Consider the following 15,778-nt stretch of genomic DNA (forward strand, 5'->3'; position numbering starts at 1 on the left):
GGGTATAAGATCTAAATGGCTCAGGATCAAAGAGGCTTAAAACTACTCAGATTACAGAGAAGGACTAACTTTTATAAACCAACTCTCAACAGGAAACTGCCTAGAAAATCTACATATAGTTGAGAAAAAACCTGATCCCTTCCTCCACAAAAGAATTAGAAAACCATTTAAGCTTGGGATGGGGTACTCCAAAGAGAAGATAGGGTCAAATGAAACTGGCCATTCGTGCCTCTTTTCTCAAAGCACCTGCCATTCTTAAAGACATTACTGAGATGGTGTAGCTGAGGATAGTCAGAAACTAGACCTCAGGGACCAACAAGAACAAAGGACATGGTACCTGGTTTTCTTTGAAGTTTCTATCTTTGGAGTAAAGCCGACACAACCTACTTAGACCATCTTTATGTATTACTATAACTTGAGAAGCTGATAAACAACAGAAATTTACTTCTCATAGTCCTGGTTATTGTGAAGTCCCAGATCAAGGCAGGTGCACATTCAGTGTCTACTCAAAGTCTTCATCCTGGTCTTTAGATGCTTCCATTTCATTATATTTTCTCATTGCACAAGAGATAAAGAACTCTTTTTTTTTCATATAAAGGCAAGAATACCATTCATGACATCTCATGACTTAATCACCTGCCCTAAACCCCATCTGATAATACCATAATTTTGGGGGTTGGGTTTCAGTGTATGAATTTGGTGAGGACACAAAGATTTAGACCATAGCCTTGAACTTTTACAAGGAGTGGTTCACAAAACTGCAACTCTTGTTTAGGAGTATCCCAGTGCCAGGACTGATTTGATAACTGCCTGTCAGAGTTTATCCACAGATTCATATTAGCTGTCCTTCAATCAAAATTATGGCCTTCAATAAAATTACCATGAATAGAAGAAAATTATATAACACATTGAAAACTCTGGGAAAGTAATTGACTATAAGTTGAGTCAGCCCATTTGGTCATCCGACGTCTGTAAATGTCACCTTTATTTCCTCAGAAGTGATGAGAGCTGTACTCAAACTGTATGAATACATGGCTTGAGCTGAGCCCAGAGCATTTCTTGTTTGTTCTGTTCCTAGAACTAGGTCTGGAAGCTTCTAGCCTTCGTACAATCTAGTCTTCCAAGACTGACTGATTCAGCCTGGCTTTTCTGTGCTTCTGACTGTATTGTTCTGCCTGGCCTCATACGAACTGACTTCAGCAATATGTTCTCGTCTTCTATTTCCTTATCATTCTCTGGCTTGTTCTGGTTCTGTCTTCCCCTGTGCCTAGCTTGTTTTCTCTCTAACCTGTCTCTGTAAAACTGTCCCAGTAAACCTGTGTCATACACACTATAACCACCCACCACACCACCACCACCACCACCTTTTATTTTCTCTTATTGCTCTTAAGTAGTTTCTCTTCCTCTGCTGTTCTTGTGTGAGTTTGCTGCATCCTATCTCTGACTCCACCTGTCAAATCTTTTTCTGATTTGTCACTTTGTATACCCTCAATTAGACATCACTTTCAAACATGGCTTCTTCCTTCTACAGACTAATCTTAACTTCACTGTTAGGGAATAAAGGTGTGTGCTAAGGGTGTGTCTGTATTCCAGCCAGATCATACTATAATCCAGGATATGTCTGCATTCTGCCAGATCATATTTTTGGATTTGATCCCTTGCTAGGGCAGTTAGATTAAAATTTCTTTACAGAACTCTGGCTCTAGGTCTGACTCTAAGTAGTGTCAGTTTTTGTTTGTTTATCTTTTATTTTAGTTTTTGGAAGATTTCATACAAGTATACCATGCATCTCAATAAACTTCCTATTCTTTCTCTCCAACTCATTTTCCATCCTCCAACACGTTCCTTCTCAACTTCATGTTCTCTTATTTTTGTTTCGATAACTCACGGATTCTAAGTAGTGCTACCCATGTGTGTGACTGTGGGATTATCCATAGGAGCATGGGAAACATACCAGTATAGCTACCCCTCAAGGAAAAGTGACTTTCCTTCCTAACAACCATCACCTGTCAGCAGCTTCTCAGCTATAGGTATAAGTAACCACCCGTGCTGTGAGGTCACATATACCTCATATGTACCTCACATGTACCTCACATGTACCTCACATGTACCTCACATGTACCATCACATGTACCTCACATGTTCCTCACATGTACCTCACATGTATCTCACATGTACCTCACATGTACCTCACATGTACCTCACATGTATCTCACATGTACCTCACATGTACCTCACATGTACCATCACATGTACCTCACATGTACCTCAGCTACACTTTATCCAGAGGAAGCCATTTCACAGCACTCCTCAGTATCTTCTGTCTCTTAGATTTTTTTCCCGTTTCCTCTTCAATCATATTCCTGGAGCCTTGAGGTTGTGAACGGTTGTTGTAGGTATCCCATCTACAGCTGAGATTCATCACCATTTATTCTCAGTGCTTTGAACATTATGAGTCTCTGGATTAACTACCCACTGCAGTAAGAAGATTCCCAGAACCAAGGTGAGAACAACACACATCTATGGCTCTGAAACCTATGCGATTTGTCTTAGTCAGGGTTTCTATTCCTGCACAAAACATCACAACCAAGAAGCAAGTTGGAGAGGAAATTGTTTATTCAGCGTACACTTCCATACTGCTGTTCATCACCAAAGGAATCAAGCAGGTCAGGAAGCAGGAGCTGATGCAGAGGCCATGGAGGGATGTTACTTACTGGCTTTCTTCCTCTGCCTTGCTCATAGAACCCAAGTCTACCAGCCCAGGGATGGCACCACCCCAATGGGCCCTCCCCCCTTGATCACTAATTGAGAAAATGCCTTACACTTGGATCTCTTGGAGGCATTTCCTCAACTGAAGCTCCTTTCTCTGTGATGACTCCAGCTTGTGCCAAGTTGACACACAAAAGCAGCCAATACACATACAAAACAGTTTAGTGAAATGGCCATTTAGCAAACCAACAGCAACAGGGTCTCTCCTTTGGCATGTTGTCTCCCAACCTTGGGTTTTGACTATCTTTACAGTATCAGGCATCCATTACTCCCTGTGAATCAGGCTTCAAATCCAATCATAGAACAATGAACAGTGGCAGTAGCTTGAATTGTTTTGAATGCTTCAGGGGACTCCCAGAATAAAATCTTATAGGATGGTAACTTGGGCCTGGCATTGAGATTTTCATTTAATAACTTATGTCTTCTGGGTACAGCATTGTCCATTTATACAGGTGCTTACTCGTTCAAATAAATTTAAAATTTTAGTTTTAATCAGCTTGCAAACCCCTGGGGTTTCAGAAGATTTTCTCCTATGTCCTTAGCTTTGGTTAACCCATATCCTTCCCTTTTTTTCCCTCACCCCATCCCCTCTTTAGCATTCAGCTCACAGTAGTATTGCCCCTCTGTTCTTTGATATCACATCATCTGTCTTATTATAGTGCTTACTTGGTTGGCAAGATTATAGATTCATATACAGCTTTTCATGCATGTTTCACTTTGCTTAACCAGTCATTTGTTTCCCCCTTCTCCCATCCCTGTCATTCTATTATAAGCTTGAAACTTTCCTTCCTTCTATTTCCCCCTCTCCATTTTCACTTACTCTACTATCATCCTACATTAATCCATGCCTCCTTACAATTGTTGACTCCTAGATTTCTGGCTTGCTCATGCATCCAGGGTTAAAGACACAAAACCAAAAATTTGGTTCTAGAACCTATAGATGAGAGGGAAAAGTACAATATTTGCCTTTGATGTTTTACTCCACATATAATATCATTCCATATAATACTTTACATTCCCATGCATCTACCTGCAATTTCATGGCCTCATTTTTTTTCTTTTCAGCAGAGTAATAGTTCTTTGTGTGCATGTACCACATTTTCTTTATCATTACTCGATGAGTATCTACGTTAACTCTATTTTCTACCTGTTTTGACTCTAGCAACTATGACTATAGCAGTTAGGCATCTGTCTCTGTAGTAGAATATTAAGTTCTTTGGGTATTTGCCCAGGAGTTACGTAGCTGGATAATTAGGTAGATCTACTTCCAGTCCAGGTTGTTATTGTTGTTTTTGGAGAAACCTCCAGACTAATTTCCAAATGGCTACACTAGTTTTTAGTCCCAGCAGCACTGTAGAATTATTCTCCCATCCCCACAACCATGACAACACTTGTCATGTATATTGCTGATTATAGTCATTGCTGGGTTGAGATGGAATCTTAAAGTTTTAGCATGCATTTTTCCCAATAGATGAGGATATTGTACAACCTAAGTGTAGACCCATTTGTATTTCTGCTTTTGAGAAGAGTAGTGTCAGGTCTGTGCTATATTTCTGTCATTTATGCTCAGTGAGTCCTGGGTAACTCAGATATGAAAACAAATAGAAATTCTACAAAATGAAGAGGTAGGCCAAAGAAAAGCCTTCTTTAGTATGTGGAGGAATGACAACCCTTGCCAGTCTGATGCATCTCCAACACAGCTATGTGTAGCCTTGGCTTTACCATGCTGCTGCTTGCTATGTGTGATGCTTAGGAAATTGTATATAATCATCGTGAGTACAGCCTTAGAGTTATTTTTCTCGTCTCTTTTATGGAGGGATAATTCCGAATGAAAACAGCTCAGGAAATATCCTCTCAGTATAGTATGCCTAACATTTCTGTATCAAACAATGAATCTCTTTATGTTAAGAGGATTTTATGCTTTTAAAAATTACATACAATGGAGATTATTTTGCATATGTTCTTGAAGCACTGACATGCTAGCTTATTTTAACCTCACTATATACCGGTTCTTATATAACGCTTGAAAGAAATAAAGCTGGAGCTGGTGAAATAGTTAAGTGTGAAAAATCATTTGCCACTGAGACTGATGAGCTGAGTCCAATCTTTTCCCCTGACCACTACAAGCAAGTATACTGTGACTTACACACACACACACACACACACACACACACACATACACACAAATACGAACTAAGTAAAATAATGAATAAAAATGAAGCTTCTTGTCTTAACGAAAAATTGGACTGTTGAAAGTTTCATGATGCTGCAGTTTTTCTCACTGTTAGGAACACAAGAATATTACTGTAATATATTTCAATAATATTTACCTTTCTTAGCTTTGGAGGTTGAATCTTTCAACAGCAGCAAAGTATTTTCTTAGTGCACAGAGGTGAAAATGCAGTCATCTTAAATGAGTTATTCTGCAATGTGGACTAAGACACTTGTTTGCTTCCTAGCCTTGAAATCAAAGGCTGGGATGATTATTTGGGGCTCTGCTTGTGAGGCTGTTAAAATCTCTCCGTGTTAGATGTGCTTCCAAAGCTAAGCACTAACCCTGGTATGTTGGCAGTCTCAGCTCAAAGGCACTATTATATGCATAATGTATGACTATGTGTAAAAGGCTGGTGCTCTGTGTTTGTTTTATCTACATTTATTTTCTTCTCTTTGTGGCTTAAATGATCTTAGACTGCTGTGACTCCGAAGCTTCTGCTTCTTTAATTTGGAATTTCGTAATTATCTTCTTGATTACTGCTGTCAGTCCTCGGCCTTAGTGACCTATACCCTTTCTTCTCCCTCACCATCTCTCTATTCTTCAGGTCTCACAGGAGCTTGGTCGCATCTATTATTGCTACTTCGTAGATTCTCCTCTCTGGCTACCTTATTGTGGATATTCAGGCACGCAGGTGATGATCCTTGGATAAAGGGCAGGGCCACTGATCTTTCATTTTTATGATAGAAAAATCCTGCTGCTTATTTCCAGGTGGCAGGAGAAACCTCTAACAATATTGATATATTGAATATCTATTTAAGTTAGTAGCAAAGGAAGATATTTCAAAATGTCAGAGAACCTAAAGGCGTGCTCCATAATTGCTTTCTGTTTTTTGAGTAAAGGAAGATTTGTACAAAAACTTCTTTATTCCTTTTCAGTTTGAGTTTGACAACTTCTAAATGTAAGGCTTGCTTTTGTATTTTAAAAGTCAAAGAACACATGATCATTTCGCCAAATGGAATCATTAATATTTCAAATACAAAAAGAGAAGGGTATAGAATTTGCAGAGGCACAAACTCAAAAGAGCTGTGTGATATAGAAATTTCTCCTTCAGTTTCATGTGTTTTGCAAATTGTATCTTATATCTCAGGTATACTAAGTTTCTGGGCTAATATCCACTTATCAGTGAGTACATATCATTTGAGTTCTTTTGTGATTGTGTTACCTCACTCAGGATGATGCCCTCCAGGTCCATCCATTTGCCTAGGAATTTCATAAATTCATTCTTTTTAATAGCTGAGTAGTACTCCATTGTGTAAATATACCACATTTTTTGTATCCATTCCTCTGTTGAGGGGCATCTGGGTTCTTTCTAGCTTCTGGCTATTATAAATAAGGCTGCTATGAACATAGTGGAGCATGTGTCCTTTTTACCGGTTGGGACATCTTCTGGATATATGCCCAGGAGAGGTATTGCAGGATCCTCCGGTAGTACTATGTCCAATTTTCTGAGGAACCGCCAGACTGATTTCCAGAGTGGTTGTACAAGCTTGCAATCCCACCAACAATGGAGGAGTGTTCCTCTTTCTCCACATCCTCTCCAGCATCTGCTGTCTCCTGAATTTTTGATCTTAGCCATTCTGATTGGTGTGAGATGGAATCTCAGGGTTGTTTTGATTTGCATTTCTCTGATGATTAAGGATGTTGAACATTTTTTTCAGGTGCTTCTCGGCCATTCGGTATTCCTCAGGTAAGAATTCTTTGTTTAGCTCTGAGCCCCATTTTTTAATGGGGTTATTTGATTTTCTGGTGAAGAAGAATGAAGACCAAAGTGTGGACACTTTGCCCCTTCTTAGAATTGGAAACAATCACCCATGGAAGGAGTTACAGAGACAAAGTTTGGAGCTGAGACAAAAGGATGGACCATCTAGAGACTGCCATATCCAGAGATCCATCCCATAATTAGCCTCCAAACGATGACACCATTGCATACACTAGCAAGATTTTGCTGAAAGGACCCTGATATAGCTGTCTCTTGTGAGACTATGCCGGGGACTAGCAAACACATAAGTAGATGCTCACAGTCAGCTATTGGATGGATCACAGGGCTCCCAATGGAGGAACTAGAGAAAGTATCCAAGGAGCTAAAGAGATCTGCAACCCTGTAGGTGCAACAACATTATGAACTAACCAGTACCCCGGAGCTCTTGACTCTAGCTGCATATGTATCAAAAGATGGTCTAGTCGGCCATCACTGGAAAGAGAGGCCCATTGGACATGCAAACTTTGTATGCCCCAGTACAGGGGAATGCCAGGGCCAAAAAAATGGGAATGGGTGGGTAGGGAAGTGGGGGGGAGGGAATGGGGGACTTTTGGGATAGCATTCTAAATGTAATTGAGGAAAATATGTAATAATAAAAAATATTTTAAAAAATTTCTCAAAATAGAACTAAAACTTGCAAATTTTGCTTCATTACCATTGTGCAAATACACACAGCTTTGGGGACTCTTCACTTCATTTTCCTAAAATATAAATACGTTTTAGTTAACTGAAGGCATTGACATATGGAAAGTTTTTGAGAACTGATGTCAGTTGAACAATTATTTAAAAAAATCAATGAACAAGTTCTTATTGGACAATGGCTGTATGTGTCACACATCCCAGGTGGTGTGGGGGAAGTGGTGACCAAGTTGAATCAAGCTGCTGCTGTACTCAGAGGGACAATCTGCTGTGACATTACAACTGTCAAAATTAAAAAGGTCTCTGTGCTTAGAGTAACTGCTATGCACACTGTTCCAGTCACAAAGTGGGAGGTTAGATGTAGGAATAAGAAGCAAGACAATGCTACAGCAAAGTAGCAGGAAATAAATAAATAAATAACCAACCAACCAAACAAACAAACTCTAAGAAGTATCTGTCGAGATGTAGAGAAGAGGTGCTGGTAGAACAAGAGATTGGCTCCAGAAATTCAGTCAGAACCTATGGATTTTGGGCTTGCTGAAGAGAATGTAAACTAGCAAGTTGTTTTATTGTAGCACAGGAGAAATGGTGAGACCAGAATTACAAAACAAAATGAAGCAAGTATTTTTTGTCTGCTCTCTTTTGTGATTCTGACTATTCAATTGCTTTGCCTGTGAAGGTGTTTGTGTAATTTCTCTTCAAGAACATCCTGTAGTAATCATAACAGATCAAAATATCAGATATGCTCACAGATTCTTTTAGACAGAAAGATAATTTACTGTGTAGAATCTAAAAAAAAAATAGTAGTTGAGGTTTGAACAGTGCCAGACAGATTAATATCTCTAACCAACTCCGAGACATCATGAACAGAAAAATCTGTGTCCTTTTAATGGATAACTAAACTCAAAAAAATAGAGAGGCCATTTGCAGGGATTGATGGTAGAGAACTTAAAACCTCACTAGAAAGAAACTCTGGTGGACCTAGGATCTTCGGTGGTTAAGTTTCCAAGAAACTTTGTAGAGTTCAGCGAGCAACAGGATTGAATAATAAGGACTTCTAGGGTGGGTATTAGATGGTGAATAAGATGAGGATCTTATCACAGGAGGAGTTCAGAGAAGACAAAATGGTTCAGTCCACAAAGGTACATGTGGCACAGTGCTCATAATCTGAGTTTAATCCACTGAACCAATGTAAAGTTTGGCTGTAAGAACTGACTCCACAGTTGTCCTCTGACCTCCATATGTGTGCCATGGTATATGAACCGTCAAACATATCTCTGTCTGTCTCTGTCTCTTTCTCTCTCTCTCTTTCAAACACACACACACACACACACACACACACACACACACACACACACACACACTCACATGCACACACATATGCACATACGCACATAATCAGCCTGAGACCCTGTCTGTAGCCTCTGGATGTATCCATGCACACACAAGAACATATACACAATTGGCCTGCTCTCCTCATAATTGTTAATGACTATATCAGGAAGCATATTTCCAAAGGTTTTTTTATTTGGTTCAAATATTTTTTATTGGATATTTTCTTAATTTACATTTCAAATGTTGTCCCCCTTTCCTGGTTTCCCCTTAAGAAACCCCCTCCTCCTCTCCTGACAATCTTATTTTTAGCCAATTGTTGGTTGGAGAGAACTTGGGCTTATAGAGAGGAGATTAGTTCATTGTTTGGAGGAAGTTTTCAAAACTGCTCAGAAGATTGTGAGACTGTGAACTTGAGCTGGGATTTCAGAAAGACAATTTACAAGTGAGGGATCGGGTCTTACAACATGTTAAATGTAGAATAACCATGTGGCCCCCAAATTATACTTCTAGGAAAATGCTCTACAAAACCTTGACCTCTGGCCCTCATGATAACAAGGGAAATGAATGAGGACCTCTGAAAATTAGACATGTAACTTTATTCATCTGCTGTTGATTGCCACGTTCCTCTTCATGATCTTTTATCTGTAATCTCCATGACAGCCAGTTACATGCTAGTTCCTCTAAGTATTGCTCTCCTTATTTTTAAAACTATTCACTTTATGTTTAAAAGTGGTCTACCTCCATGAGGATATACTGGATGAATGCTTATGCCTGTGGAGGTCAGAAGAATATGTTGGATCCTTTGGAACAGGAGTTGTGGTTCAGGTATAGATTGCCATGTGGGTTTTGTGAATGGACTCTTGATCCTACACAAGAGTATCAAGTCTTCTTGGCTATCTCTCTGGCCCCAGAACTCTTCTTCATATTATGGAAAAGAAGGAAATTGGACTACTATGGGCTTAGGTGCCTAAATAAATAACTATTATAGGATGAGGTAAGACCAAGATTATAAATTTACTAGAAACAGAAACTTGGAATTGGAGATTTGGGAGGTTTTATGCCCCAGTATAGGGGACTGCCAGGGCCAGGAAGCAGGAGTGGATGGGTGGGTTGGTGAATAGGGAGAGGGGAGAAGGGCTAGGGGATTTTCAGAGGGGAAAGTAGGAAAGGGGATAACATTTGAAATGTAAATAAAGAAAACATCTTATAAATTTTTTTTAAAAATGACTATCAGTATTTATTTCAAAATAATTTACTTCTGATGGGTAAGACAACATGAGTTGAAGATACCCACACAAATCGAGTTTGGTTTATAAACATTACACATTGCAGGGGTATTACTGTATATACTTTGAAAACTTCAATAATCATCATGACAAGGGGTGCGTCCCAGCTATAGTTAAATATGGCAACGATGCTGGTGTAATTTTCAGTCGTGAGCAATAGTAGATGGTACATAACTTGTTTGGGAGGAAAACTGTTGGTGAAGGCAAGCATCAACCCCAAACACTTCTCTAGCACACTTGTAGTTAGGATATTTGATGTGTAGTTACTACTCTTCTCAGGCGGAAGATTACAAGTTGAAGTTTCTGCTAAGCATCAGCCACAGTGTAGATAGATACTGAAGATCAACACTTTGCTGAATGAGCCAAGGGTTTTGTTTTTTTAAAATTGTAAACTAGCAGCAGCACAGGGAGGTGCATGGCCACTGGAAGAGGCAACTGCATTGTTTCCCTGGCAATAGATTCAGTGAGCCTCATATTGTGAGAGCTTGTTTATTTACAAGCTTTGTGGATAAGAAGGAAAGAGAGCTGTATAAAATCTGTATGAAATTTAAAAGCCAGTGACCTGTTCATTTACATTCATGGTATCACTTCATTAAGATAATTAAGACATTATCTTAATTTGGAAATTAATTTTAATGGATATCAGAATATTAAGAAAGAAAGGTTTTGATCAATTTATTGTTCGTTTAATTTCAGTTGAAGCCCAGATTTTAAAGGAGTTACAAAGAGAAAACTCATCACCCAAGTCTTTAGTGTACTCACTAGCTAGGGGCAGAGATATATACATAAGCAAATACTTAGAAAGCTGTGGATAAATTAAATAAGTATACCACACACATGCGTAGAAATATGAGATAATATATATGCTGGGATAATTATAATATTTATGACTTGTCAATTATAATTTTTATTGCACCATAAGTACAATTTTTATATATGCTTTCTATGAGTCAGGGTAATTTGATGAAATTTTAGTAGTACATTCTTCTTCTAGCTGTGCACTATTCCCAGTATTATCCTTATAAGTAGTCCATAAAATTATTACTTTGTAAACATTACATGCAAGTGTATAATTAATTACTATGTAAAATATTTGAAAAATGATTTTCAAATATATTTTTGATAGTTTTGGTGTTGAAAATTCTAGGATTTGAAATACTTCCCATTAAACATCTTCATTGTGCTCTTTGACATTTTGCCTTTCTATGTGATGGTTTATTTTAAAATTTTCCACTTAGTCATGGCTATGTGGCCTCGGATAACACATCATACACAAATCCTCTGTACCAGGTTATAAAGGGGTTGAGCCTTTGAGCTTCTTGCTGGAGATTCCTCCTCTTCCTTTGTGCTGTGGTTTAGAGCAGAACTGTTTAGATTGTGGGCAGCAGAGCTTGAAGACTCACTGGCCTTTGGCAATGTAACATTGCTGGAATTTTAATGGGTGATTAACTCACAACCCTTTTTATCTCTGTGGTAGGAGAGCCGTAAACTTCTCACTTTGTTGAAACATTCATGACTTCCTTTCAGTTTGCTGATAATTCTTTTTTTCCTCATGTGATATTTAGAGATGCATTAGTATAATTTAGAATTCCTACATTGAATTCTGTTAGTGGCTTTTAAATTTTAAGACACTAAGCAATCTTAAATTATGAGGTATTTTGAGACCTTTTTACTTGAAATTTCACCATTTGCTATAAAAATCTATAAAATTGTACTTTAACATAAGAAATGGGGCTTGCCCTTCCGCTCGACTCGAGACTCGAGCCCCGGGCTACCTTGCCAGCAGAGTCTTGCCCAACACCCGCAAGGGCCCACACGGGACTCCCCACGGGACCCTAAGACCTCTGGTGAGTGGACCACAGTGCCTGCCCCAATCCAATCGCTTGGAACTTGAGACTGCGGTACATAGGGAAGCAGGCTACCTGGGCCTGATCTGGGGCACAAGTCCCTTCCGCTCGACTCGAGACTCGAGCCCCGGGCTACCTTGCCAGCAGAGTCTTGCCCAACACCCGCAAGGGCCCACACGGGACTCCCCACGGGACCCTAAGACCTCTGGTGAGTGGACCACAGTGCCTGCCCCAATCCAATCGCGCGGAACTTGAGACTGCGGTACATAGGGAAGCAGGCTACCCGGGCCTGATCTGGGGCACAAGTCCCTTCTGCTCGACTCGAGACTCGAGCCCCGGGCTACCTTGCCAGCAGAGTCTTGCCCAACACCCGCAAGGGTCCACACGGGACTCCCCACGGGACCCTAAGACCTCTGGTGAGTGGACCACAGTGCCTGCCCCAATCCAATCGCACGGAAATTGAGACTGCGGTACATAGGGAAGCAGGCTACCCGGGCCTGATCTGGGGCACAAGTCCCTTCCGCTCGACTCGAGACTGGAGCCCCGGGCTACCTTGACAGCAGAGTCTTGCCCAACACCCGCAAGGGCCCACACGGGACTCCCCACGGGACCCTAAGACCTCTGGTGAGTGGAACACAGCGCCTACCCCAATCCAATCGCGTGGAACTTGAGACTGCGGTACATAGGGAAGCAGGCTACCCGGGCTTGATCTGGGGCACAAACCCCTTCCACTCCACTCGAGCCCCGGCTACCTTGCCAGCTGAGTCGCCTGACACCTGCAAGGGCCCACACAGGATTCCACACGTGATCCTAAGACCTCTAGTGAGTGGAACACAACTTCTGCCAGGAGTCTGGTTCGAACACCAGATATCTGGGTACCTGCCTTGCAAGAAGAGAGCTTGCCTGCAGAGAATACTCTGCCCACTGAAACTAAGGAGAGTGCTACCCTCCAGGTCTGCTCATAGAGGCTAACAGAGTCACCTGAAGAACAAGCTCTTAACAGTGACAACTAAAACAGCTAGCTTCAGAGATTACCAGATGGCGAAAGGCAAATGTAAGAATCCTACTAACAGAAATCAAGACCACTCACCATCATCAGAACGCAGCACTCCCACCCCACCTAGTCCTGGGCACCCCAACACAACCGAAAATCTAGACCCAGATTTAAAAACATTTCTCATGATGATGATAGAGGACATCAAGAAGGACTTTCATAAGTCACTTAAAGATTTACAGGAGAGCACTGCTAAAGAGTTACAGGCTCTTAAAGAAAAGCAGGAAAACACAGCCAAACAGGTGATGGAAATGAACAAAACCATACTAGAACTAAAAGGGGAAGTAGACACAATAAAGAAAACCCAAAGCGAGGCAACGCTGGAGATAGAAACCCTAGGAAAGAGATCTGGAACCATAGATGCGAGCATCAGCAACAGAATACAAGAAATGGAAGAGAGAATCTCAGGTGCAGAAGATTCCATAGAGAACATCGACACAACAGTCAAAGAAAATACAAAATACAAAAGGATCCTAACTCAAAACATCCAGGTAATCCAGGACACAATGAGAAGACCAAACCTACGGATAATAGGAATTGATGAGAATGAAGATTTTCAACTTAAAGGGCCAGCTAATATCTTCAACAAAATAATAGAAGAAAACTTCCCAAACATAAAAAAAGAGATGCCCATGATCATACAAGAAGCATACAGAACTCCAAATAGACTGGACCAGAAAAGAAATTCCTCCCGACACATAATAATCAGAACAACAAATGCACTAAATAAAGATAGAATATTAAAAGCAGTAAGGGAGAAAGGTCAAGTAACATATAAAGGAAGGCCTATCAGAATTACACCAGACTTTTCACCAGAGACTATGAAAGCCAGAAGAGCCTGGACAGATGTTATACAGACACTAAGAGAACACAAATGCCAGCCCAGGCTACTATACCCGGCCAAACTCTCAATTACCATAGATGGAGAAACCAAAGTATTCCACGACAAAACCAAGTTCACACAATATCTTTCCACGAATCCAGCCCTTCAAAGGATAATAACAGAAAAGAAGCAATACAAGGACGGAAATCACGCCCTAGAACAACCAAGAAAGTAATCATTCAACAAACCAAAAAGAAGACAGCCACAAGAACAGAATGCCAACTCTAACAACAAAAATAAAAGGAAGCAACAATTACTTTTCCTTAATATCTCTTAATATCAATGGACTCAATTCCCCAATAAAAAGACATAGACTAACAGACTGGCTACACAAACAGGACCCAACATTCTGCTGCTTACAGGAAACCCATCTCAGGGAAAAAGACAGACACTACCTCAGAGTGAAAGGCTGGAAAACAATTTTCCAAGCAAATGGACTGAAGAAACAAGCTGGAGTAGCCATTTTAATATCGGATAAAATCGACTTCCAACCCAAAGTTATCAAAAAAGACAAGGAGGGACACTTCATACTCATCAAAGGTAAAATCCTCCAAGAGGAACTCTCAATTCTGAATATCTACGCACCAAATGCAAGGGCAGCCACATTCATTAGAGACACTTTAGTAAAGCTCAAAGCATACATTGCACCTCACACAATAATAGTGGGAGACTTCAACACACCACTTTCTTCAAAGGACAGATCGTGGAAACAGAAACTAAACAGGGACACAGTGAAACTAACAGAAGTTATGAAACAAATGGACCTGACAGATATCTACAGAACATTTTATCCTAAAACAAAAGGATATACCTTCTTCTCAGCACCTCACGGGACCTTCTCCAAAATTGACCATATAATTGGTCACAAAACAGGCCTCAATAGATACAAAAATATTGAAATTGTCCCATGTATCCTATCAGACCACCATGGCCTAAGACTGATCTTCAATAACAACATAAATAATGGAAAGCCAACATTCACGTGGAAACTGAATAACACTCTTCTCAATGATACCTTGGTCAAGGAAGGAATAAAGAAAGAAATTAAAGACTTTTTAGAGTTTAATGAAAATGAAGCCACAACGTACCCAAACCTATGGGACACAATGAAAGCATTTCTAAGAGGGAAACTCATAGCGCTGAGTGCCTCCAAGAAGAAACGGGAGAGAGCACATACTAGCAGCTTGACAACACATCTAAAAGCCCTAGAAAAAAAGGAAGCAAATTCACCCAAGAGGAGTAGACGGCAGGAAATAATCAAACTCAGGGGTGAAATCAACCAAGTGGAAACAAGAAGAACTATTCAAAGAATTAACCAAACGAGGAGTTGGTTCTTTGAGAAAATCAACAAGATAGATAAACCCTTAGCTAGACTCACTAAAGGGCACAGGGACAAAATCCTAATTAACAAAATCAGAAATGAAAAGGGAGACATAACAACAGATCCTGAAGAAATCCAAAACACCATCAGATCCTTCTACAAAAGGCTATACTCAACAAAACTGGAAAACCTGGACGAAATGGACAAATTTCTGGACAGATCCCAGGTACCAAAGTTGAGTCAGGATCAAGTTGACCATCTAAACAGTCCCATATCACCTAAAGAAATAGAAGCAGTTATTAATAGTCTCCCAACCAAAAAAAGCCCAGGACCAGATGGGTTTAGTGCAGAGTTCTATCAGACCTTCAAAGAAGATCTAATTCCAATTCTGCACAAACTATTTCACAAAATAGAAGTAGAAGGTACTCTACCCAACTCATTTTATGAAGCCACTATTACTCTGATACCTAAACCACAGAAAGATCCAACAAAGATAGAGAACTTCAGACCAATTTCTCTTATGAATATCGATGCAAAAATCCTCAATAAAATTCTCGCTAACCGAATCCAAGAACACATTAAAGCAATCATCCATCCTGACCAAGTAGGT

Source organism: Mus musculus, chromosome 14 (genome assembly GCF_000001635.26).
Source record: "Mus musculus strain C57BL/6J chromosome 14, GRCm38.p6 C57BL/6J".
In the NCBI taxonomy this organism is placed as follows: Eukaryota; Metazoa; Chordata; class Mammalia; order Rodentia; family Muridae; genus Mus; species Mus musculus.